The 26922-nt window shown below is 38.4% G+C and overlaps 1 long non-coding RNA gene across 4 annotated transcripts in view; it reads right to left on the reverse strand.

The window, feature by feature from the left end:
- Positions 1-5646: 5646 nt before the first annotated feature.
- LOC106147804 overlaps positions 5647-26922 on the reverse strand; it is a 98497-nt gene continuing 77221 nt past the window's right edge. For all 4 annotated transcript variants that reach the window (XR_001232778.1, XR_001232777.1, XR_001232779.1 and 1 more), the window contains one exon: positions 5647-7388. This is a non-coding gene — a long non-coding RNA (uncharacterized LOC106147804). The remainder of the gene's footprint in view (positions 7389-26922) is intronic.

A 26922-nucleotide genomic window follows, 5' to 3' on the forward strand; every position in this document is an offset into this window, starting at 1 on the left:
ATGGGACTTGATTAGATAAGAGATGACTGCTGAAGTCTCTCTCTCTCTCTCTCTCTTTCTCTCTCTCTGTCTTTCTCTCTGTCTGTCTGTCTGTCTGTCTCTCTCTCTCTCTCTCTCTCTCTCTCTCACACACACACACACCCCTACCGACCTTCTGCTTGCATGATTCTAGAGCTATAGAAACCTCTGCGGCCCTGTTTGAAGATATTACCTGTGAATATCGTGATAAAATTCTTGAAAGTGGCCTGGTTTGCCCCAGTCAAAGGACAACACAAGGCCACTGGGTTCGGTGACCTTAAAGAACTTCACCCAAAACAAGCTGTCACTGGTAGCTGAGGGACCCCACAACAAGCAAAACTGTAGAGTGACAAATGCCACTCCAGCAGCCCAGCAGCACGAAATGGAGCGGTGTAGCCAGAGTGCAGTGGCAGAAGGGAGGTGTGCGGTGTTAGAGACGAGAGAGGCGGGGAATTGACGAACTGGACACCCACAGTGGTGCCCTATTAGTGACAGGGTCAGGCCTAGAAGAGTGTGTGACAGAGAGCCCTTGACATCCAAGTAAGATCCACAAACAGCACCACTGAGTGAATAAAAATAATTTCCCTTTTAGGTTTTCTTCCTCCGTGCCATCCAGCCCTGCAGGATCCAAAGGCAAAGGATAGCAAGAAAGGAAGGAGAGACTCAGCATACCTTCCCCAGGCCCGAGGGCAAAAGCGTTAAACTGGGCCTCAGAAGTTCAATTCAGATCAGGCTGCACTTTTAGTACCTGACAAATGCAATTAAAAGTGAGCCAAAAATATCAACTATAAGGAAAGAATATCTGAGAGTCACAAAGTGATGGTAAGAGAAGCCAGGAATGGTGGTGCATGCCCATAATCCCAGCACTTGGGAGTCTGAGACAGGAGGATCACAATTTAAAGGCCAGCCTGGGCTGCATAGCTACATAGCCAGTTCCACAGGGGTGGAGGTGGGGGGTTTGTAGGAGAAAAAAAAGCCATTTTCTAACTTTATAATACTGAATCCAGCCCATTTAGTCAATCCAGTTAGAATTTTACTTTCTTTAAAAAGATATCCATGCCTTTGGTTTTTTTCAAAAAGATATTGTGCCCTTTTTTTATATCTTTTATGTTTTAGTGAATAAGTCAGCTAGTATTAGGAAAAGCTTGAGTGGAAAAAAGCAAGATATTTTTGTCAATGTTAAAAATTCAGAAAAACATCCCAAATGGTGTAAATATATATTTTTGCATATTTATAGCTTTCCTTATAATGCAGAACCTTGCCTGCATTCAGTAAGAATAAAAACCTTAGGGACTGTTATTTTGTCCCTTCACCAGACTTTTGATCTATCTCTCCTTCTCCCCATAGCAGGATTTTTAAAATTTGATCTCAATAAAATCATCCTGAAGTGCCTGTCTTATTTCCCTTTGCTGAAGTCTCTTGTGAGTCCCTACCTCTTGTTCCCAGAGGAAGTTCCCACAGCCAGAAAGCACTGCTGTCTCCAAAGGGCTTTCTTCGCAGACTGCCTTTCAGGCTGACTTATACTGATCAAATGTGAAGATTTTGAAACTTCACAAATATTTATGAAAAGGACTTAGAGATGCTTAGTTTTTATAGTTGCCTGTGGATGGGACTGCCACATCAACTGCCTAAAAAATAAAAGCATTACTCATCGGACAGAAGCACACACAATGAAACACAAAAGGGCCACTAATAAATAATCCAACCCCCCAGGAAACAATGGAGAAAGGGTCCAAGGACAGGTTGCTGGAATCATTTTTGCTTGCCAGGCAGGACATAGTATGCTGCACTGTAATGGCACACAGGTAGAGGAGAGGGAGTGCTTCGAAGAACTGACTTACTGTTAACAAGCACCTGGAAATGGTGACAGGCATCATTCAAATATCCACTTTCCCTTCCTGGCCACACAGGACACCTGGCCACACTACTGTGCCTGCCAGCAGCTATCTCTCTTGTCTCCACCAACCTCTCATCATCCATTAGGACTCAGACACCCACCCAGATTCAAGCAGACAATGAATGGGGAAGGAAGGAATTTTTACGTGTGTTTTTCCCTCTTTAACTTATCTAGGCAGAAAATTCACTCTTTACCTCCATAAGACAAGAGAGCAGGGGGCCAGTCCAGTGCCCAGTGGAGGCAGCAGAGCTGGACTAGAGCACAGCTCTAGCCTGGCTGGGAGGGGAAGTATTGATAATAGGAACAAGCACAGTTGTCCACTCCAAGCTCTTCCTCCTTCCATCTACCCACTCTGTCCTTCACTCATCCTAAGGGCCTTCTTAGAAAGCTCCTTTAGAGAAAATAACAGTCACCACCCACCACCCTAATCCAACTACACTCATCAAAAGTATCACACTCACCCACATCGCTGTCTGGGCAATGTAAACTCATAGAGAAGAGCAATGTGATATCTTAGGGATATAATCCCTGAAGAAAGTAGAACTCAGACCAAAATTAAAATATGAGAGCAAGTTTATAAAATATCCTCTAAGAAAATAGAGGATACTGGAAGCACAAACCAGAAAGTTGGTTGAAAATAGCAGCCATGCTACTGTGAAAATACAATATGAAAAAATAACTATAGATTAATAAATTAATAGATTGATCTTCAACTGATTTGCTATCATGATAGACACAGCTGAAGAACTATAAAGAGGAGGAAATTGCCCAAAGATATTCATATTGTATTTCTCAATACAATGTATTACTTTATCCATTTTAAATAGCCCTTCATCCACTACAATCTAATATAATATCCTCTTTTCAGAAAACTGCTTCTTCTTCCAGTTCAATCCATAGTCAAACTACCCTCACCTCCAATTCAACTTCCTAAATTGAAGATGTAACACACCAGGACCTGGCATCTGCATTCAGAAAGAAGATTTCAGGTTGGTGGTGGGTGTCTGTCTATATTTGCATACATGAAGCATCAATCTTGGTGATTCTTTCCAGCCCCAGATGATTTGGCCTTCGAAGGTGATGACATTTTCACTTCCAGGAACTGAAATAATCAATGATCAAAACATCCTATCCCACCATAACCTCCAGACCATGGCATATACATTAGTAAGTGAATAATAAAAGTAAATCCCTTTCCATGAGGACCTCTATTATGTAGAATGACATTTGGCACGTTCATAGAATTATTTATAAAAGGCTTATCCCTCAAAACTGAAGTGCAGTGGACAGCTGTAAGAATTTGAAATATTTATTCCTTTTTAAAGAAAAATACTAGCCACATGTTTTTACATACTGTTCTGGTAGAAGAAAACAATCTGGATTGAGAATACCTCCAAGGTCTACACGCAGCCTCAATTCTTATTTGAGATGCCATAATAGGGTCTACAGTAGGGTCTCCCTACCCCATACTATCAGTATTGCTAAGAAAAGCTGTTTGAATTACAAACTATTTTTCCTGAGAGCACAGAATTTGAACTGTACTTTCAAAATTGTGGCATCAGATAAGATAAACAGCATGAATTCCAGATCCAAAATGGTACATTCACCTCATTCACATTAAATACCTTTAACAAGCCAGACATATGTTACACAGGAAATCAACATCCCCATATTCATGAAAATAATTTAGGTCCTTTGGAAGAAAGATTTCAGGGGAGAAAAGTCACATTCATCGTTTCTAAGTCACATATTTAATATTTCAAATCCATTGCATCAGTTTTCATTGCAGTTAGCTCCTTAAACATGGAGATGTTTTCATCTAAAGAAGCTTTAAAGTGTACTGGAAATGTACTAAAATATATGTCTTGTATAAGAAACTGGTAGAAAGTGTGACTCTGATTTAGATTTCATGTTCTCCTTCTGTTTCATTTCACAGTAAAATACAATTTATAATCCATGTGCGAAATGTGGTTTTCGCTATATATGAGAATGTGGATAGAAGAAACTGATATTGTGATGCTTCTACTAATAAGGCTTTTAAACTATTTTAAACTATATTTGGATGACTTATGTATCTGGGGGGAAAAGAGAAAATAAGGATTTAATTAGTCTGTGAGTTGAGCAACATCAAGGACTAATGCTTCTTGCAGAAGGGGATGATTTCCTGATGGCATCACTCATTTTAACACAGAGACGTAGAGAGTCACTGCAGTCATCAGCCGCGCCTGGGAGAATGCGGGGACAGCCCCTGCCTCACTCACTCACGCTGAAGGTGGACTTCAGTTAAAGATGTTCAGATTCAGCTATTTGAGGCATTTAAACGTACGTGCTTGGCCTCAAAGCTCCTCAGTTGCCTTACAATTTTAAAATTAATCTTTCTAGTAACCAATAATATTAAATAATTTAAAAATGAACCAAGCTTTTAAATGAAAACGATTTAGATACAGAATTACCCCTCCTGGATTATTTACATAACATGAAAATGAAGACAGAAAGTAATTTAAAAATTTCAGATAAAATAAGGATTTTTTCCTCTACAGTTACCTGACTCACTTCTTCAGAGAATTATAATCCAGTGCTTCCAGGAATAAACAAAAGCACATATGCTCTTTAGGAATATGCTCATAGCTTGGCCCCAAAGAATTCATTAAATTGAGGATCATGACATCTGTGTGAAAAATCATAACGTACATGGATAAGAAGATATTATACTTGATCTCAGCCAAAAGACCAAGAGAAGATCAAGATGCATATGTGATGTACCAATTCTCCGTGATGAAGGTATTCATTGTGTATCACAAATACATATTAACAAAAATATTAAAATTTAAAACTCCAACATCACTGAGGCTTTGGGGGATATATTGTAACACATACAAAGAAATAGTTTACAGTCATCTCACAAAGAAATGCAAAGACTAAAGGACACGCTAGGGAAGGTATACTAATCACTTTAAATCCATGTAATACTACAAACATTAATCCCGAAAATAAAAAAAAAGAAAAAATACTCTCCAACTCATTTTCTGAATCTAGTGGTTAAAAGTTGATCTCAAAAAGCTGAAGTATCTAACAGAAATCAAAATTAGAGCCAAAATCACTCTTGAATGTAATCATACCTAAATGAGATATGAGCATGTGGTGATCCATGTAGGAAACTAAAAAGGGTGTTTTCCAAACATCTGTGAGCAGACCAAGAGACATATTTTTAAACTGTGAATATTTCATGTAAAAAAATGAACCTAAAAGATATTGGCTCACCAAATGAATTAACCCACTGAAATTATTTTTTGTCAGTATTATAAATCTGTGGTGGGATCCTGATGCAGAGAAAAATAAAGGGTCAGATTACCATTTTATTAGTTTATTTTGAGCAATTAATGATTCCATATGTGCAGTGCACTTAGAATGGGGCCTGAAGGAGCCCAGCATGGTGGCACATACCTGTAATCCCAGCACTCAGGAGGCTGAGGCAGGAGGATAGGATGATCACTATGAGTTTGAGGCCATCCTGGGCTACAAAATAAGTTCAAGGCCAGCCTAAAATGCATAGTGAAACCCTGACTCAAAAAGACAAAAAAAAGAAGATCAAAAAGAATGGGGCCTGACACATGATAAATGCAAACTATTGTTTTTCTAAGTAAAAAATTCTTGACATCTAAAAAGAAAATGGATCAGACTATGGTACAAATTAATAATTTGAAGAATAATAAAAATGACTAATTCAAAGTAGAGAAATCAAACATATATTCTTTTTTATTGGAAAAAATGTGTGATATGCTGCCACAGGAGAATGCCATTTCTCAAAAGCTGTTTTATTACCAACATTTTTCAGTCTCAGCTGTACACATTGCATTGGTGACCTGAGTCTAAGGTTCACAAAGCAATCTCTGACCAAAGACAGCTATCCAGCCTAAAATGATAATCAGTGACTAAAAACAAAACACAGATGTCTACTCTGGACTTGCTGCTAATATTAACAGAAAGAGAATTTTGCCAAGTTGGAGGACTTGATTATTCAAAGTCTAAACTAATGACAGCTAAAATGTACAGAGCACTTATTGTATGTTGGCCTCTAGATTTAAGCACTTGATTCCTATCAGTGTCTCTTAATCTGTTAGTGTAGATTTGTGCCTGATAAATGCCTTTATGTAAATTCTGGTCACATCATTTCACTTTCTGCCGCAGCAGAAGTTTGTACAAAACTGTGTGACAGAATATTCTACAGACTGTACGTTATAGCAAAACATTTGGAAATAAGCTAAATTTTCCACAGTGGAAAATCTCCCCCTCGGATAGAATAATAGGTAGCTATTTAAAATAATGTTACAGAGAGAGGATCTCAACCTTAGCATTATTGACATGTTGGGCTGCATCAGTTTTTATTATGGGGACTGCTCTTGCACTGTAGGGTATTTAGCAATATCCATAATAAATATGAGTAACAGAAACACTTTGGACATTACCAAATGTCCCCTAAGTATGAAAATTGTCCCTGGTTGAGAAACACTACTACACTGTTTATTGCCATGGCAAAATGCTCACAATACACTAAAAGACAGAAGGAAGAAGCTACAAAGCCTTTTGACAAGTATGCCTGGCTTCCCCCCAACCCCTTTTTCATCCCAACCACTCCCATGAGCCCTACACTCTTTTTGAAAATGACCAGAAGAATATTCATCAAAACACTATGAATATAAATTATGTCTGATGGTAAGAGTACAGGTTTGCTTTTGAATTTTGTTCTTATTATCGAAGTTTTCTGGGTTAAATTTGAATTCCTTTCATCATCGGGAACAAAATGAGTAGCCTGTATAAGCATCAGGCAAAGGCCCCCAGCAAAAATACAACAAAGCCTGCTTCCTAAGCTGAATCAGCGGCTAAGGATTGCAGCATAATTATTGAAATATCTTTCCAAAAGGGGTTCCCTGCCCACCACACTGAGTCCCCAGCTGAAGGGATAAGGCAGGGCGGAGGCACGGAGAATGATCTCCTACTGGCCAAGCCGGGCCGTTGTTCTAGCTGCTCAGTATTGTTTGAAGACTTCAGAATCCAGACGAAACAGCCCCTGTTAATTTGACACAAGTAAACAGAAAACTTGCCTTCCTGTGGGGCTGTGCCTAGCAAATTTACTCAAGAGGGGTGTTTGCGTCTGAAGCACGTGGAGAGAAAAGAAGAAGTAGTCACTTTGGGAACAGTTGGGTCTGAACACCAAGGGCACCATTCCATTTCCCCACATGTGCCGTGTAGCTTTCAGTTTTCTCTCTTGTGCATACACACACGTTTCCGGAGAAATCTTTAGTCAGCAATAAGGCTTTTTGAAGAACTGGGCCCGAGTGGAGAAGGGCTCCCTCATGACTTGGAGAAGACCCATGGTCCTCACAGGTAAATCCAGTGGGATCATTCTATGGGTCATCTTTTCTGCAGCACTTTAATGTGATGTTCCTGGATGGAGGGTGAAGAGGGTATGATACTGAAAAGAGAAGGAATGGGACAAGGTCAGACTCTGCCTGGTGTCCAGTCAACCTGGCTTGGCCCCAACACTGACTCAGAACCAGCTGTAAGTGAGTCCTTCAAAACTGATTCACTAGAATAAACTATTGTGTTCCGCGATTCCATCTAAATGTAAATCTCTAAAAATATTCTCCAGATATAAAATGCTTACTCAAAGCTACCTGTGTTTCTAGGAAAAGCAGCTGTAAGCTGTGGTGATGCTTTATTCTGAGTTGGCCTTGAAAATCCAGAATTCTTATGAAACATGACTAAACATTTCCCAGTGTTGTACTTACTTCCTTTTTAAGGAAAAACTCCTGTGACTAGTGTTATTGTAAAAATATTTTTATTTACCCATATAAATATAGAAGTACTTTGAATCCATGAAGAAGACACATGTATCTTGGACCCATTACGTTTTAAAGACATGCTAGAAGACTGTCATAATTATCATAACACACTTGGACTTGATAACCCTGAAGGTTCTTGATATTGCAGGCTTCTTGAGGCTAGCTCCTAACAAACATTAGGGAGCTTTCTAGAGGTGCATATAGGTAGCTGAGTGATGCAGGTGAAGGATAATTACGTCCCTGAGCCCACTGATCAGGGAGGATCATTTTCTGGAGGAAAGGGATGTCATTTATCGTGCTTGGTTTTTGGTTGGTTGGTTCTTGGGTAAAGGAAATGCAGAGAGGGATGAAAGAAGAAAGACTAAAGCTGAGAATAATCAGTAAAAAGAATGTATCTTTTTTCATAATGCTGTAAGAGGCCAAGTGATTCTCAGGGGAGCCAACTCATTAGCTTGTTCCTTCTTAAAGAATTAAATGTGGAGATGAACACAAAGATGCTCTCTCCATCTGTCAAGGGAGACAAAATTTTTTTCTCTGCCAAGTTTGAGTAGAATTAAACTCATTAAGCATTTCTTGATCTCACTTCCATCCCATTCTGATTTTTCTTCCTAGCCTGGATAATGTGACTTGTTTTTCCTTTTTAACTATGGAATACTGCAAGAATTTAATGTAACTATAGTTTAGATACAGGGGATTTAACCCAGGGCCTTCAAACTAAGCTATATCCCCAGCCCTTTGTTATTTTTTGAGACAGGGACCCACTAAGTCACAAGTTGACGATTCTGAGCTCAAGCATCCAATCCTCTTGCTTCATAATCTTCCTTTTTCAGACTTCCAAAGAGCTGGGATAATAGACAGGCACCACTACAGGTGGCTAATGTAACCTTCTTGACAGCTCCATGTAGACTGAGTAAAGAGCATTCAGAAAATTGTTGTCAGAAGGACTTGATTAAGAGACTCCCAGAGAGGTGATTAGAACACGGGTATGCTATACCTCTCATAGATTAATCTACTCATGTTCATAGCTGAATGTGGTGTTAGGCAGTAAGGCCTGGTTGGAGGTAAATCATCACAGGCATGCCTTTGTAAGGTGTATCTCTTGATGGTACTCACACCCACACAATTTGCTTCCCAGGCAAAAAGTGAGCAGCTTTGCTCCACTATGCCCTTCTGCCATCACGTTTCTGCCTTACAGCCAGACGACCTTGGACTGAACCGTCTGAAACCAGCAGCCAGATAAACCGTCTTCTTCTTCATGTTGAAAGTGTCAGGCTTTTGGGCCCAGTGATGAAAAGCTGACACGTACCCTTAGCTTTGTTCACTATAAGGACAGCAGAGTAACACTTTAAGAGAGAGGTTAGAGGTGGTAAGAAGAGCCCAAGACTAAAATACAGGTTGTACTTTGCAGGGTTCTGTGATTTCTCTGAATTGGTTATGGGCCTTACAATCTCTTCAGGTGATAATCTATTAGCTGCTGAGTGATTTGGATTATAGCACACCAATAAAAAACAAAAACCAAAAATCTATACACATACACATATTGATATCCATACTCTAATCATAGATATAATCCCAGATACCTAAAACATACAACTCATAAAATGATTGATCATGTCCTGAAAGCCAGTCATAGTCAAAATTCTGAAAGTTCATTGTTGTTTTCTCTCATCTTCTGTGGGTATCCTCAGGAGTGTCTCTCATACAGAGAAGATCCAGCCTGTAATCTTGGCACTATGAGAGACTGAGCGAGGAGGGTTGCAAGTTTGAGCCAAACCTAAGCAACTTAGCAGCTTGGTGAGACCTTGTCTCAAAATACAAAAACACAAATAAAAAAGGGCTAGGCGTGTAGCTCAGTTTGAAGGCCTTAGGTTCAGTCCTTCATACTGCAAAAAAAGAAAGAGTGGGAGGGTCCAACACTTGCTGATTGTTTTTAAAGCAAAAAAGAACAAACAAGAGATTCATTCATCAAATAAAACCATTGAGTTTGCAGAGTATTTAGCAATGTGAAATTCTTTTTCACTGGATCAGTGCTTTTCCCATGGCCTCAGAAATAATGACATGGAAACCAGCACCTTATTAACTACAATGTCCCAGAAACCAGGTTGCTTATGTCATCAAATATTGACCAGTATGGAGTTTCCATCTAGTATGAAAATGCTAGTCTGTGGATACAGTTCTCCCCTACCCACTCTCCCACAGAATGAGCATTACATCTTAACTCTTGGGTTTTTAGCAGCCATCTTTTTTCTTCTTTCTCTCTGGATTTTTCAGAATAAAAACAATTTTGAATTCTGCTATTCAGAGGACTTAAAGTTTTTCTTTTAAGACTGTCCAAACCCAGCACTAAGCATGCTGTCCTGCGTCTTACACTCAGAACCCCACCCTAGTCAGCGACAGAAGCCGTGGCCAGCTTTGCCCTTCAGAGATGCCTACATGGAAGTCAGCTCCCATGGTGGGACACCAGCCACGTCTTTCAGGAACAAGAAGTCAATCACACTGAAAGTATGAAAAAGCCGACATTCTAGTGGACTGATTTTCTAAGCTGAATCATCTTTAACTGCATTGTCTTTCTTCTCTGTAAATGAAGATAACTGATTTTGTAAGAATTAAATACGATGTGTCTAATCCCCTTGGTGCAGGATCTGAAACCTATTAGGTTGGACTTACTCAGCATAGGTCAGGCCACCTTATCTGAGGTATTCTTCTTGTTATTTAATTTCTTTTCTCCTTTCTCTATTTGGGGTTAAAGGCGGCTCCTTTTACAGACTCCCACCCTTATCTGAACAAGAGCTGAGCTGTCTTCTCTCTTGTCCTTCATGTGGTTTATTTTTTGTTATGGAATCTTTTTAATGTCAGATGTTGCTAGGCAATGTTTTCTGGCTTGATTAATTTAGTTCTAGCACCAAAAAATACATTATCTCCAAATGGTTTGGTCTTCTCTAGTGTTGCTTTTCTTCCAGAAGAAATATGCTCTGCTTTTGTATCAAAAGACTTATAATGTGGTTTCCCTGGACACGGGGGGCCCTTCCCCACGCTCCCTTTTAGCACCCTGCATGAGGTGAGCAGGATTTCTTTCTCAAGCAGCCCTGCTATGCAGTGCTGGTGCAACACAGGCCAAAAAGGAGTGCAATGAACCAATCATGGCCTGCAAAACTGCCAGCCAAAGATTCACAGAGCCATAGATTATCACTAACTTAGCAGTTTAAGAACTTTAACACTCATCCCTGGTATAAATACATGCAGAATGAGTAACAATAAGTGATGAAGTATTGTAGAAAAAAAAATCCAGATTAATTAGAGGGGAAGATGTATCAGTTTCAAAATATAAGCAGACCAAAAAGAGGTGTGACTTCCTTCGGGAATTCTTTTTTATCTAAAGAGTATGTGGAAAACATAATCCTTAATCTTCTGGAAAACAATGATATACTACATGTGAACAGCACAAAGTGATAGGTTACTGAAATTAACTATTTTGGGGAAGATCTCCTGATGTTTGACAAAAACATCTCATTTTGGACTACAGCAAAAAAAAAGTATGAATGCCTTTCTTTCACCAAAAGGATAATAAAAACAAGAAATGCTGACTTAAGAGTGCTCACTTAGAAGAGCTTTTAATATTTAATTCTGAAGTGTTTTCCAACTTCCAGATTTCTGTTATCTGCTTTTATTTATACAAGCTGTGGAATTTTGCCAGGATCCCTGTTTTTAGTTTTTTTAAAAAAAGAGGAACACTGTTCAAAGTAATGGGATTTGGAACAATTTTCTTCTATCCAAGGCTAATTTCTAGAGTTGACTTCTGTCAGATTCCACCCAATTTTATAGCCACATTAAAATGTCAGAGGACTTAATGAATTGTCCTGTGCTGTCCGGGCTACACTTTCAGAAATGTCCACCATGCTGGACAGAAGGGCCATAGCACTGGGGAAGCATAGAGTGTGTGAGAGGGGAATTCAACAGAGATGGCTGGTGTCCAAGTCCCCAGCAAAGTCTTTTCTTCAGTTGAAACTGTGGATTGTAATCAGTGGTTTGAAAGAAACAAGGCTGGTGAATCTCACAGAAGAGTTTTTGAGATATTTTTATTACACAAAAAGCTTTTCAATGAGGAAATAGGCCTTCAAATGGGACGGCCTCGCTCTGATATTTTACTGGTTTCCAGTAAATGTTGCTCACAAATGAACAATGCCTCTCACTGAACAATCCTAGTATTTCAACACACCCAAGGCAAACTGAGGAGGAAGGGTTGAATTATGATGAAAGCCTGAACTATTCTGACCTTTCCCATGACCATAATTGATGGACATGCCCCTGAATGCTTCACAGGGCCATCGATATATTTAGAAATGTGCCTGTGACTCATTATGCCCATGATTTGGCAACGGAAAGAGGGTAATGACTATGGAGACCCGCTCTCTGCCCAAGGAGGTAGTTCATTCATGTAGCATCACCTTCCATAAAACGTACCATCATGTTTGGAATTATACAGGCTGAGCTCAGAGGTGCACAAGCCAAGATCTATTTTTTACAGGATAAATGTCCAAATGGTTAAGATCAATGTTTCAGTATCTATTCTGATATTACTAAAAGTGGAAAATGCTAAAATTCTTTCACTCAAAAGCTGATACTGACCTCTGGATTCCGGCCAGGACACAGAAATGTGGCAAGAATGCTGCTCTTACCATACCAGCCAGCAAAAGCTGGACATTCTTCAAGTCCTGATTTTCATTAAACCTGGAAAACTGAGGAAAGAGGGTATCTAACTAGCTTCATGGCAAAGAAAAGACAGGTGTCTGAAAGGAAAGAGGAAACACGAGCAAGGGCTTAAAAGCAAGAACAGAAGTAGGCAGGGCTTCCCTAGAAGCTGGTGAGGCAAATTCTGTTAACAACTTTAATGAATGCTTGAAGTCCAAGGGCAGGCTGTTGTGAGAGCACAAGAGCCCTAGTGCTATGGTTTGGACAAGTGTCTGACAAAGGCCCACTTGTCAAAGCTGTGGCCCCAGCTCTGGGCATTATTGGGAGGGAGTGGAACCTTTCAGAGGTAGGGCCTAGTGGGAGGTCTCAGGACACTGGGGCCATGCGCTCAAACGTGACAGTGGGATACTGGGCTCTTCCCCATGCTCCCTTTTAGAACTCAGCATGAGGAAGGCAGGCTTTCTCTCCCAAGCAGCCCTGCTACCTGGTGCTGGCACAACACAGGCCCAAACAGAACACAATGAACCATTCATGGCCTGCAAAACTGTGAGCCAAAATAAAACGTTCCCCTTTATAAGACAACAGTCTCAAGTGTTTTGTTGCAGTAATGCAAGGCTAATACCTGGTGACTGTGGACACAAGGCTAATTCGTGCTCTCTCAGTTATTCTTCTTCATGATAGTCCACTAAGAAGATCTTGCCCTGCTATGGTAATAAGAACTAAATAAAAACAACAGCAATCTACCACTGTAGCACTGGTAATAAGGGAGACAAAAAACTATCTCTGAAGTATGAATGCAAAGAGAGCGTAGTAATGAGGCTAGAGCAGTAATATAAAGGAAAACCTAGCTGGATGCAGAGACACATTCTCATAATCCCTGCATACGGGAGGCAGAGGCAGGAAGATTATAAGATAAAGCCCAGCCTAAGCAATTTAATGACTTAGCAACACATTGTCTAAAAAAATCAGGTAGAAGTGGGTAGGGAGAAGTTAGGGACATACAGCTCAGTGTGAAGGCCTTGGGTTCAATCTCCTGTATCACAAAAAGAAAAGCAAAGAAAAGCCCACCAGCAAATCGGACTCCATGCTGAACATAAGGTAATGCTAGAGGAATTTGAAGCCAGCTGCACAGTGAATGAGCCCACAGCAACAACAAATCCTAAGCCCAGGTCAAGTGACAGAGGACCTAACTGCTTTAACAACAACCTAGCAAAAGATGGGTATACCCATTTCTAGGCATAAATAGTTTCTTATTCTCTACAGTTCTATAGATGATATCCAGTGTTTAGTGAAAACTGATGGGACATACCAAAAAAAAAAAAAAAAAAAAAAAGCAAAGACAAAGACCCATTTATGAGAGAAAAAAAAATAAAGTCAAAGATGATCCATACCTATACATTAACATAGTAAATTTAAAAATCATTGTAATAAACATATTAAAGGCTCTAGCTGAAAAAGCAGTCATCATGCATAACCATACTGAATCTCAGCAGAGAGATGAAAACTATAAGGTCAAATGAAAATGCTAGAAACAAACAGAGAAAACAAAATGAAGAATTCTCACAACAGTCATTTCAGTAGACACAGGGCTACAGGAAAAATTTCAGTACACTTGGAGGTGGATCAACAGAAATTACTTAGATCAAAACATAAAGAAGAGACTAACCGACACAGAAGACAGCATCCTGGAATGATGTTGTTTGAAGTGTCCCCTCCAAAATTAAGTGCTGCCAAGAGGTAGGTCCTTGAAACAGTGATTAGCCCATGAGGGCACCTTCCACATGGACAGAATTAGGTGGTGCATTAAGGAGCTTGCCTTTCCTCTTCCACCATGTGAAGACACAGTGTCCAGCTCACCACAGTAAACACCCTCACCAGAAACCAAACATCTGTGCCTTGGCCTTGGCCTTCTAGTACCCAGAACTGTGAGAAATAAATTTCTGCTACTTGTAAATTATCTATGTATGCTATCTAAGAATTGAAGACCTTGAGAATTGACTAAACTTAAGGTAAATACAAAGGTTTTTCTTATTCTTAATGATTCTACAGTAAATATCTAATGAAACAAGAGTACAAAGTTATTGTGGTGTCACAAACCTATAATCTCAAGTATACAGAAGGCTGAGGGAGGGAATTCCACATATAAGGACAGCCTGAGCAACGAAGTGAGATCCGAGGGCTGAACATATAACTCAGTGGTAAGGGCACTGTGGTTTCAATTCCCAGGACTAGGAGGGAAATAAAGCGAAATGTATAACATTAGCTCAAAGGCTAGGAAGGTGCTATCAGAAGTATATTGTAAAATTCTTACACTAGACCATGGCACTTTGATATTTTTGTTAATTGGTTCCAGCAGGTGCAACAAGACCAAGCAAATTCTTTGGCTGGAAAGAGTAGCAAGTCTCAAAGTAATCAACAACAACAAGATCTAGCTTGTTCCTCATGCACCCACCCAACAAGTACCGGGACAAATGTGTCCGGTCTAAAATCTGACAAGTAGCAAATTTGATGAGTTTCAAAGCAGTCAAGTGAAGGCTACGGTGAACTAGAGGTATATATTGAAGTTGCTAGGATATGAGATAAAAACATTTAAAAAATAAAAATAAGCCAGCAGTGAAAACAAATAAAATGAGGATTTAAAATAATCTAAAAATATGCAGAGAAAGGAAAGCAGAAAAGATGGAAAAATAGGAACAAGCAGTAAGATGATATGTTTTAATGCAATCCTATCAATAATTATATTAAAGGCAAATGTTCAATACAAAACAATTGAAAAACAGACAATTGATTGGAAGAGGAAAACCAAAATTCAAATATATCCTGGTGACAGTAAACCTCCTTTAAATCTAGGAACTCAAACGGGTTAAAACTACAAGCATGGGAAAGACAAGCCATACAAACACTAATGAAAGAAAGCTGTCTAATTGTTTGGTCAATCTTACATGCCTAGATCTGGTTATCTGAGTAACCACTTTGAAGATAACAATATGTAACATAACAACCACTGTTAATTTCCTATCACCTTGTTTTGAAATTCTGTGTTGTTTTTATGGTTTTTTGTTTATGACTTTGTTTTTGTTATTTTGTTTTTTGTTCTTTTCTCTTTAAAATAAATTTTTTTTTTTTTTGGTTTTTCTCCGGTACTGGGAACCGAACTCACGACCTTGCACTTGCCAGGCAGGCGCTTTTGCCACTGAGCTAAATCCCCAGCCCCTAAAATAAAATTTAAGAAAGAAAGTTGTCAAACAAAATGAATCTTAGAAGAGCAAATCTGTTTAGCGAAAAGCATGACAGTACACAGTCGCAAAGAGTCAATGCACAAAGAATACACAACCATCCTAAACGCTTGGACATCCTAACAAAGATTTGAAATGCAATTTTGTATCATTACTTTTTTCTTTTTAAAATAAAAAAAAAACCTGATAGATATAATGGCAAAAATCCATCATTATAATTGAAAAATTATTTTCTGTAATTAATAAAAGAAGCAGAGAGAAAGTCAGTAAGAATATAGTACCCGAGCAAATCTATCAAACAACATGAGAGAACTGGTATTTATAAAACAAACAACCCACACTGGGTATACCGCTCAGCAGCACAAGTGTCTGCCTGGTAAGCGCAATGTCCTGAGTTCAACTCCTGGTACCAAAAAACAAAACACAACAAAACAAACAACCTTACCACAATAGAGTACTCATTCTGTTCAAGTGCACAAAGAATATTCAGCGAGGTAAGCCACATTCTGGGTCATTAAACCAATTTCCACCAACTTAAAAACTAATTAAAACCATACAAAGTATGTGCTAAAATATTAAGAAAATAATATTTTATCAGTAACAAAAATATACTGAAAAATTTTACATACTTGGAGATTCAGCAGCAAATGTATAAATAGCTCATCTGTCAAAGAAAGCCAAAGGGGAAAGCATAAAGCATTTTGTTTGAATTGAAGTAAAAGCATGACATAAAAACTGGTGGGAAGCGGGGAGTGAAGAGAAGTTTATAGCATTAAATATCTGTATTAGAAAAGAAAGGGCTCAAACTAAGGGTCTAAACTTCTACTCGGGAAATTTTTAAGAGCAAATGGAACCAAAGCAGGCTGAAAGGGGAAAATGATAAAGAGGATAAAGATTAATGAAACTGTAACAAGAAATAAAATGGAGAGAATCTGTGAAGCCAACATCTGGGTTTTTAAAGAACAGAGAAAGAAAAAGGAGAGTGGAGGAGGGGAAGAGGATGAGAGAAGACATAATTGAGAATATCAGTCATTTAAAACTCGTACAGAATAGACAATTTTCTTAAAAACCACTAACTAGCAAAGTTCACACATAAAGAAATACATTACCTAAGTTACTATAAATCTCTTAAATAAATTGAATCTGTAGCTAAAACTTCCAAACAAGGAAAATACCAAGACCAGATGGATATGCTGGCAGATTATATAAAAAAAACAACTTAAGAAAGAGATAATATGAAGAATACACAAAATCTTCCAAAAACTAGAGGAGGAAACAGTTTCCAGCTCATTTTATGAGCCCAGCATTGCTATGATACCAAAACCAGATGAAGAAATTATAATGAATGGAAAACTACAGACCAATATTCCTTATTAACTTACAGACAAAAATCTTCAATGAGAGCCGGGCATAATGGTGTGCAACCTGCAATGCCTGCACTCAGGAGGTGAGGCAGTGGAATCACAAAGTAAAGTCCTGCCCGGGCAACAGAGTGAGACCCTGTCTCAAAATAAAAACTGGAAGGGGCTGGAGATGGAGCTCAGTGTGAAAAGGCTGAGTTCAATCCCCAGAACTGAGGAGAAAAAAATCCTCAGTGGAGTTTTGGCAAATGGAATCTGTCTGTCTGTTTATCTATCTATCATCTATCTATCTATCTATCTATCTATCATGTATCATCTATCTATCATCTATGTAGCTACCATCTATCTATCCACCTACCTTTCTGATAATACATAATTGTGCCAGTTAATCTTGTCAGTGTGACTGCATTAAGAGACTCCTAGAGAGGGGGCTGCGATATAAGGGCGCTAACTTCATCAGTGGGTTAGACCATTGATGAGTTTGTAGCTGAAGGGGTTATTAGCAGGTGGGTCTACTTGAAGGAAGTAGGTCACGGCAGAGGGCATGGACGTATCTGTATCTATTCCTTTTTGGATCTTTCCAGTAGATTCTGCTGTCTGCCTGCTGTGATTTTTCCTCCACCACAGCCTTCCACTATGTTATATCTACCTTGGAGCCAGCCAACCACGGAGTAAAACCTGAAACTTGAAACTCTGAGCCAAAATACGCCATTCTGCCTTTAAATTGCAGATGTGAGGCATTTTGTCCCAGAAACAAGAAAGCTGGTGTATACAATCTTCAAATGGGATTTAAACTGGAAAAATGAAGCTGTTTCCTCGTTAGCAAATTAATGCGTGTAATTCACCCTATGAACGGACGTATGAAAATATCGCATGGTTATCTCAGTAGATGCATTTAATAAAACTTGATGTCGTTACCACTATAACAGCCACATAAAAATTAAAGGGAACTTCTTCAGTACGACAGTGCATTGTACCTGATATAGGACTACATTTACTCTTTAGATCATGAAAAAGCCAAAGATGTCTCTGTTCACACTTGGGTTTAATATCACACAGGAATTCATAGCTAATGCAATAAAGAATAAAAAAGAGGAAAATAAAGGCATAGAAATGAAATCAGAAAAGATAAAAATACTCATAATGGCAGTGAACATAACAAATCAAAGACTTTATAGAACTCTATAGAAATTAAGTGTCTTTACCAATGTCACATACAAGGCAAATATTTAAAAAATCAATCTCGGTATGTTTATAATTTCATTACATTTTAATAGTAAAAATGTTTAAGCTATGTTTATACTATAACAAAAAGTATAAAATTCTTACATATAATTTAACAAAATATGACCAACATCTGCAAATTTTCTGAAACTACAAAATTTGATGGAGGAACTTGGGGAAGACCTAAATATATGGAGAGATTATGGTTGATGACTCACTACTGGTAAAATACCATTTCTTCCCAAATTAATCTACACATGTAAATGCAAGATTTATGAAAATATCACACAGATTTTTCTGTAAAAATTGGCAATTTTGTAAAATATACATAGAAAAACAAAGATATCAGAGTAGACTCCCAAATTAAAAATGATAAAGATTAGAGTGCTCACACTGATTTCAAGACTTCCTATAAAGCAGTAATAATTAAAGAAGCATGGTATTAACATAAATTAGATTTGTAAATCAATAGCACAAACATGTTCTATTGATTTTACTAACACAAGTACGGTCAATTTTTGCCAAAGATACAAAGGAAATTTAAACATGAAAGGACTGTTTTACAACAAATGTGCTGAAAAACTGGATAGCCATTAAAAAATCTTGATACAAAAAAAAAGCTTAAAGTAGACTATGGTCTTTACATAAAACCTTAAGCTATAAAATACTTTCTAAAAACCACTGTAAAATATTTGTTTTCTTGGATTATGTAATGACTTATTAGAAACCAAAAACAAATTTCATTCAAAAAAAAGAAATTATAATTTATCAAAATATAAACTTCTGCTCATTGAAATACACTATTATAAAAATAAAAACACAATCAGTTGACCTGGATAAAATAGTCTCGAATGATATCTCAGAATGATGTCAGCAAGAAGGCAGATTAGGCCTCATCCCAGTCCTCACCTGCCCATAGAAACACTAATTTGGTAAGCAAGTATCCATGGACCAAGTGCCTCTGTAGGAGCTGTGGGACCCTGATCAGCATCTCATGGAGATGATCTGCCACACCCATGGAGCCCAAGGCCAAGGAAAGCCACCTTGAGAGGGCAGTCCTGCCCCTGAGAGGACTGTCCCACCCACACAGAGAGCAGGAGCCAACCCCACTTATACTGCTGTTAACAGGTCCACTGAATGTGGACCATGAACACAGCTCCCAGACCTATAAAACAGAATATAAAGAGCCAGGAAATAAATTCGTGCATGTGTACAATCTTCAGTAGCAAAAAATCAGCTCTTAAGATTTTGGTTTTTGTTTTAATAAAAAAGCATGTCAGATAAAGTCATAACCACAATATGTGCTTAAAAATCTCTCAGAATGAAATAAGAAAGAATACTTTAAAAGTAGACAGGATGCATGATCTGACATTTCACCAAAGAGGATATATGAATGGTAAATAGACACATAGATGTCTAACATCAATGATCATTAAAAAAATGCAAGTTAAAACCATAGTGTGATGATATGTCCCATGCACTTAATGGATTATTTGAGAAAAAAAATACCACTAATAGCATTGGCATGAGAAGCAACTGAAATTCTCATGCTTGGCTGGTGGGAATGCAAAATGATAAGGCCACTTTAGAAAACAGTATGGCAGTTTTTTAGGAGTTAACAGGTATTTACTATACACTCCCAAATCTTACTCCTTGACTTTTTCCTGAGAAAAATGAAAACTTATGTCTTCACAGAAACTGAATATTTTTAGTGGCTTCATTCACAAACCCAAGTGTCCTCTAGCTGGTAAATTCATAAATCAACTGTTATAAACTGTTATATCTGTTATATCCATACAATGAACTGTTATATAATGTTATAATAAACTGTTATATCCATACAATGGAACGATATGGATAATTTAGCAGAACCAGGAAAACACTTTTGATACTCATACCAAAAATGAATTTCTACTGCACTGTGGCAAGTACTAGAACCCAGATGCAAAGGTCTTAAACCAGTATCTGATTCTGTTTCACTGCCATTCTACAAAAAAGCAGAAGGAACTAAAGATACATTAGTGAGTGCCAGGTACCAAGAGGAGGAATAGATGTTAAATAAATATAAGCACAAAGAATGTGTGGGAAAGTTGCTTTGTTGGCACAGTGTACATTCATTTTTCAAAACACATAAAATTATATACTAAAAGGGATGAGCCTCATATATAAATTATACCTCAATAACACTGACCCAGAAACACAGGAATAAACTAAAGGGCTTCAGAATGTATTTCAAGTATAGCGTATCAATATTAATAAACATGGTCCAACAGCTAGAACCTAGAACTAATCTGACACAGGTTGGGTTCAAGTCACAAGCATAGTCCCATTTGAGGATGAAGATGGTGATGATGATGATAATGATGATGATAAAGCAAAAATGTATAGCCTCCACATTCCCCCACCTCCAAAAACAATTGTGATCCTAAGATATTGTTATCACCCCCAGGTTGTCCCTCATTACCCGGATGGTCATTTCCATGTAACTTTGTCCCCTGATTCTACCCATTTTTCAGCCAACTGTGATCTTTTTTACCCTTGTGTTCTCTGGTACTCCCAATGTGTTGTCAATAAAATCCACAGGAACTTCAGAACCCTATGGAAATGTTCCCTTGACCTTCTACTTACATCTGAAACTTGAATTCCCTTAAGTACAATTTCCTTTACATGAGGTATAGTAAAATAATATGACTAATACACAAATTTTTAAATAGATTTTATTAAAAGACACATTACCATTAACCCCCTCGGAGTACTCCTCTTCAATTTTATCACTTATCCCATATTCACTGCAATAAGATTTTTTAAACATTTAATTGTTTATGGTACTTTTCAATCAACTCTTGTAGCCTTCTTGTAGGATTTCTATCTTCTCTCTTAAATCCCTATACTACCAAGCCAACAGGTACAGAAGTTGTGTTCCTTTCTACTTAGTAATAATGCAACTTAAAAGCCATACCTGGAATTCAGCCTCCCTCCTTACTAAATTATCAACAGAGACCCATCTGAATGCACCTCTCTTCCCCTCCCATCCAGTCCTGTTCCTCCAGAAGAGCTACGCGTGCTTCTAGCCAAGTCCAACCCTCCACTGGTGAACCAGCTCTCTGTCCAGCTCATGCACTGAAGGATATCTCCACTGTGCTTCGTGGCTGTCATTGTTGGAATAAATGAACATTCCCTGACCCATCTGGACACAGTCAGCTTTTAATTTCCTCTCCAAGGATTATGTGCTTTATGCATTTCCCATTTGTATCCAGGCTATCTTCCACATGTAGTCTACACTTCACTTGGGCCCACTAATCAGAAGTAATTTGAGCATTTCTTGATCAAGGATGCACTACATCTGTGGATCTCTACCTTTCTGTTTATACTTAGGAACACCTTAAAAAAGACTACCTAAAGCTGAGAAGCCTAATCAGTCTCTGTACTGAGTTCATGATGGAGTCCCATTCATGAAGCAGGCGCTTCTGATTCTCTGAGTTGAGAGGCCTTTCAGAGGCACCTTTCCTGACTCCATAGCTCTCGGGTATTTTTATGCTCCTTTGTTCCGAGCCAGTGACCCTGACTAGGCTCATCTCTGCTCTTCCTTCTTGGCTGAGGCCCAAGGCAGTCAATGGTAACTCTGTGACAGCTAAGAAAACTAAGCTCATTCTTTCTGAAATAAATCAAGCAGCCTCTGGCACATGAAAAGAGATAAAAGTTGAAAAAGGAAGCATTTAACATTGGAAAAGATCTTTATTGATCTGTTTCTCTCCCAAGAACTGCCTAGCTAGCTTTTTGTTTCTCTGTTTTATGCGTATTCACACAGCCTTGGCAGAAAGTACAGTTCATGCCCAAGAGTGCCTCCCCACTAACTTTTTCATTCAGGTACCACAGGCCTCAGTCAAAATCTCCTAATTCACCCAAGACAGCAGTGCTACCCGAACCAACTGTCCTTTAATCAAAAGTGCAAGCCTATTCTGCCTCACACTCACAGGATGGGCTTTGATATGTTACAGATGGTTCTAGAGAAGAGAATCAGATAACAAATTTATGTCAATCAAACTTTATAGCAGTTGAGAAAAACCGGTCCCCAGTTCTGGGATACCATTGGCTCCTTCAACAGCAGGCAGGTAAAATCCTTTGCCTGGAAACCCATCCACTTCAGTTCATAAGCTACCTGTGCCACATTTGCTTCTCAATTTTCCTCCTAAGTGCTAGTTCTTAGACCTACCTTCATTTCTTTTTTCTTTACTGTTGTCACTTCCTTTAAATATTTTTCTCATGTGTGACATGGGAACACTAAGGAAAAAATCCTGCAAGCTAAAATTTACTGAATGTGTCAACAATTTTGAATATCAGAGATGTTTTTATTCCTAGGCTATAAATCAGGAATCTAAGGTGCTGGAAATTTAAGTAGTCAAAGGTCACAGAAGAGAAAACTGGTGCTCAGATAAGAATTTGGGATCTTGCGGCAAGCTCTGCTACTTTCCATCAGACCATGGTGCTTACGTTAAAAAAAAAATAGAATGACTCCATAGACACACTGATCCCAAGATTTCACGGAATTCATCAAACATATTGCCACAACCTGTATTCTGTAGCTTCACCTCTCCAGATAACAAGGTTGGCTTGCTACTGATTATTTAGCACCCCGAACCAAAGTCTGGTTTCCCTTGACTTCAGCACTCGAAGGTTAGCCTGATCTTGTAGGGAAAATGTGTCAGACGCAGGGAGCAAATACCTCTAAGGACACAGAAGACAGCCCCAGAGTAGGTTGGGCACTTAATTAAGATAGAAGTATTTCTATACAGAAAGCATCTATAAAGATATCAAAAACTGTGGATAAAATTGTTTTTAAAAATTGTTAAATCTAGAATTCCCCCAAAGAGTTAAATAGATTAGAATAACATTGTCATAATTTAAGGGACTCTCATTACTTCTTAGAGGAAGAAAATTCTATTTTTAAATTCTTTTGATAATGGAAAAGTAGCAGATGGGTTGCTTTTCTCTAGAAAACTGGATGATATAGTGTCCAGATTGGTAACTTCTTTGAAGTCTTTCTCGAGTAGCATGAGTCAGCTATTAGTGTGTTTTCTTCAGATGTCAAATATTTTGGTCTTCAAAACAAGGAACTAGCTATTTCTAGCATCGCTGATTCAAAGTAGAAACCAAACTACTGTGACTGAAGATCAAATGTGATACATTCATCCTGGTTCTTAAGTTTTAGTGTGGATGGTTAGAACGTGGTGGTCCTTGAGTTCAAGCTCAAATCAATACAGGGAGAATGTTCCTCACATTAGACCAGGAGCTGCCTCTCTAAGGCAAATTCCACTTCCTTCTTTTGTTGCCTGGCAACAACCATAGGCATTAGAACTTACACCAACTGAGTCAGCAGTTCTAAGAAGGGGCATGATTTCAGAGCAGACCCCTGACATGCACGGAGTTTCCTACCCTGAATCCAGTGATCTCTGTAAGAAGCATTTATTAAATAAGAGATTGCTTATTGAATATATTTCAATCTACTTTCCAAATGGAACATTTTTTACAAAAGATATTTTTCATTTCAAAGTCAGAGCCAAGTTGTACATCAATAGGGAGTCTTAATTTTTTAGAACATAGTGACTCAAACTACTTAATGTGTGGTTTATGAGTCAATATATCAAATTTGACTAATGCATTTGCCCTGAGTAGGGAAAAAAGCACTTGGCATTCCAACCCCAACTTTGGGGAGAAGATAAAAATGACATGATTTGCATGCTTTCTCATTAACTAAGACAAATCAGAGTTGATGAATCAATTTTCTGGATTGCTTAATAACCTCCTAGATATCAAGGCATTGGTGAGACAAGTGAAAATATATCCTTGAGCAGCAGCGATGGAGGCCTTCCTTGGTGGGATGAATTCTTGGAAATTCCTGTGCAAAGCTTTATATTAACATCTTTCTCCCTCCTTTGACTTGCTCTCCTCTCAATATTTTTTAATATACCAAATATGGCTACTATTAACTGGCAGAGAGAGTTGGTGGGGAGCACAGGGCTCTTTCACAGCCATGTAAACAGCTTCACTGGAGAGTGACAAGATACACTGCGTAGCTGCAGCAGGGAGACGGCATGTCTTTCTCCTGGCACAATTTGTATAGTAATTAAATGTGACTAAATTCTTGGGAATCTGGACATAGTGATATCTATTTTGGTACCACTGACTTGATACCATTCTGTAGCAAAAAGGGAATCACCCTCTTTTTGTAAATGTTTGCTCTGTTGGGAATTCTCAAGGAGAAATTAATAGTATACATGCTCCAGGAGGAGTATAACCGAAGCATGATAAACAACTCGTAGGCAATGTTTAGACCGGCCAAAGTTATCGTAAGAATCATGCATAAGGATAGAATAAAACATTTGGCATGTATATACTGAGACTGCCTGTAAAATAAAAAGTGAAATAGAGGTCAGTCAATTTAGCCAACTTCGCTGATTACTGGGGTCTATCAGCATAGGTGGATTAATGCCTATCCAAGTATCAAATCCCCTTTTCTTTTTTGTGTTGTATGCTGTTAATGTATCATGAATGTTTGAAGTTCTTCTCCAGAACTTACAAAACAGACTTGGAAATCATCTGGCTATTAGCTTTGATCTCTTGCTTTAAAGACATATGCCAATATTCCGAGGCCCTGTGACATCATCTACCACAGCTCCAGGCTATTAAAGAGCCAAAACTAATTGGGTAGCATTAGTGCCAAAAGAACTTTCAACACAATGCTGCACAGTGTTCAAGGAACCTGCGAGTGAGTCAGCAAAATGAAGCAAACTTACCTGTGCGGCCAAAGAGGCGCCTTCACTCTCCTGTAGTGCTGACTCAGAAACTGCAAGGATATACAGTAACAAAGGGCCAGTTCCCTGAGGCAGAAATCTGATTTTGAATAACATCTCAGTATTGACATCAAGCCAGATGATAAAGTTGGCTTCTTCTGGAATTTTATACTATTTCTGTTGTCTGATACACAAGTGTTGTTAAATATTTACCAGGAATCTGAAGACAGTTTCTTAATATTTGTTCATCATAGATAATGTTACTCCATTAAGAACTCAATAAACTTCATTGAAGTTGTACAAGGTCAACCTCTCTATCTTCATACTGCGAACTCTTCCCTGTAGAGTAAATATTTGCTTGAGTTTCTGAATGCCAAGTTCTATGGGATCATGTAATCTAAATTTCCTTTTGTAAATAAGGTGTGCCCTCAAGAGGATGTGAGGACAGAATCCACACTCTTCTTTCTCCTGGTCCCTGAATAAAAAGGCTCATATTGCCAAAAGAACAGACTTAAGACACTTCTGACTAATTTCCCAGCAGAAGCATCTTTGAGAAATATTTCCAAGTCGCTACAAGCATGCCCAGCATTTGTTCTTGCACATCCACTAGTGGAAAGTGGGCTGTCTTGATATAGTTTTAACAAGGCATTACATAGATAAAGACCATATTTTTCCTTCTCTGAATTATTACCTCTTTGTAATTATTTTCAGGAAGTACAGACTAATTTCTTTTTTAGAGCACTGGTCTCTAGATGCATGTCTAAGACTTGACTTTCATATTAGTTTTAACCTGAATCAGTGGGGGTGCAACTCTGAGGGCAGGTCCTTCTGGATGATCATTAACTGTCACTTGCTCAAAGCATATCACTGATTGTGACCCTAAGTGGGTCTACCTTGGACACAGAGTGGAAAACCCAGTGGCATTTCCAACCTTTGACCAACCTTTCCCACTCACTGATATTAAATTTCTATGAAGAATATAAGCCATCCAACCTACAACTCAGGACAGTATACACAAGCATTATAACTGTCTATTATTATGATGACGATCATGATGATCAGGAAGTCCACTTCCACAGATAATTCTAGGAAATGTAGAAAATGACATAATTCATCACTTATATTTAAGTGACTGGGATCAGTTTCTTCCAGAGAATATATTTTGATTAAGAAAAGGGAAGGGAAAGGAAAGGATAAATTACATTTATTGGTAAACTGCTATATTGCAGACTTTGCATTAAGCACACGTCATATAAATTATCTCTTTTTCATTCCTGTAACCATGATAAGCTGTAGACAACACTGTCTTCACTTTAAGGATAAATGAGCTCAGTATCAAAAGAGTTCATGAATTTTCCCAATGTCTAGAGCTGGTAAATATTAAGTTTGGAATTACAGTAAGTCATCTTAACAAAGCAACATTGCTTAAAGCAAAAAAGAGGATTGTAATATGCAGGTTTTTTTAAAGCACCCCCACACACACACACACACACACATACACACATTTCAGTTTTTTGTTTGTTTGTTTGTTTGTTTGTTTGTTTTCTGGTACCAGGAATCAAACTCACGACCTCATGCTTGCCAGGCAGGCACTGTGCCGCTGAGCTAAATCCCCAGCCCCTGTACACACATTTCAGAGATGATTCTGAGGACAGGGGATGTATCACAGACCATGGAAAACAGTGTATCTGAAATTTGGGTAAATGATGACCCTGGGATGACCAGAATACTTAAACTCTGTATTCTAGGTCAGAATATATCTAACAGAATTAATCTCTGTCCTTTTCTTCTTTTTATCTAAAAAATATTTGTGTGTGTGTGTGTGTGTGTGCACATAGGTGTTTGTGTGTCCAAATTAGACAC

Source organism: Chinchilla lanigera, unplaced genomic scaffold (genome assembly GCF_000276665.1).
Source record: "Chinchilla lanigera isolate Chin_1 unplaced genomic scaffold, ChiLan1.0 scaffold00009, whole genome shotgun sequence".
Lineage (NCBI taxonomy): Eukaryota > Metazoa > Chordata > Mammalia > Rodentia > Chinchillidae > Chinchilla > Chinchilla lanigera.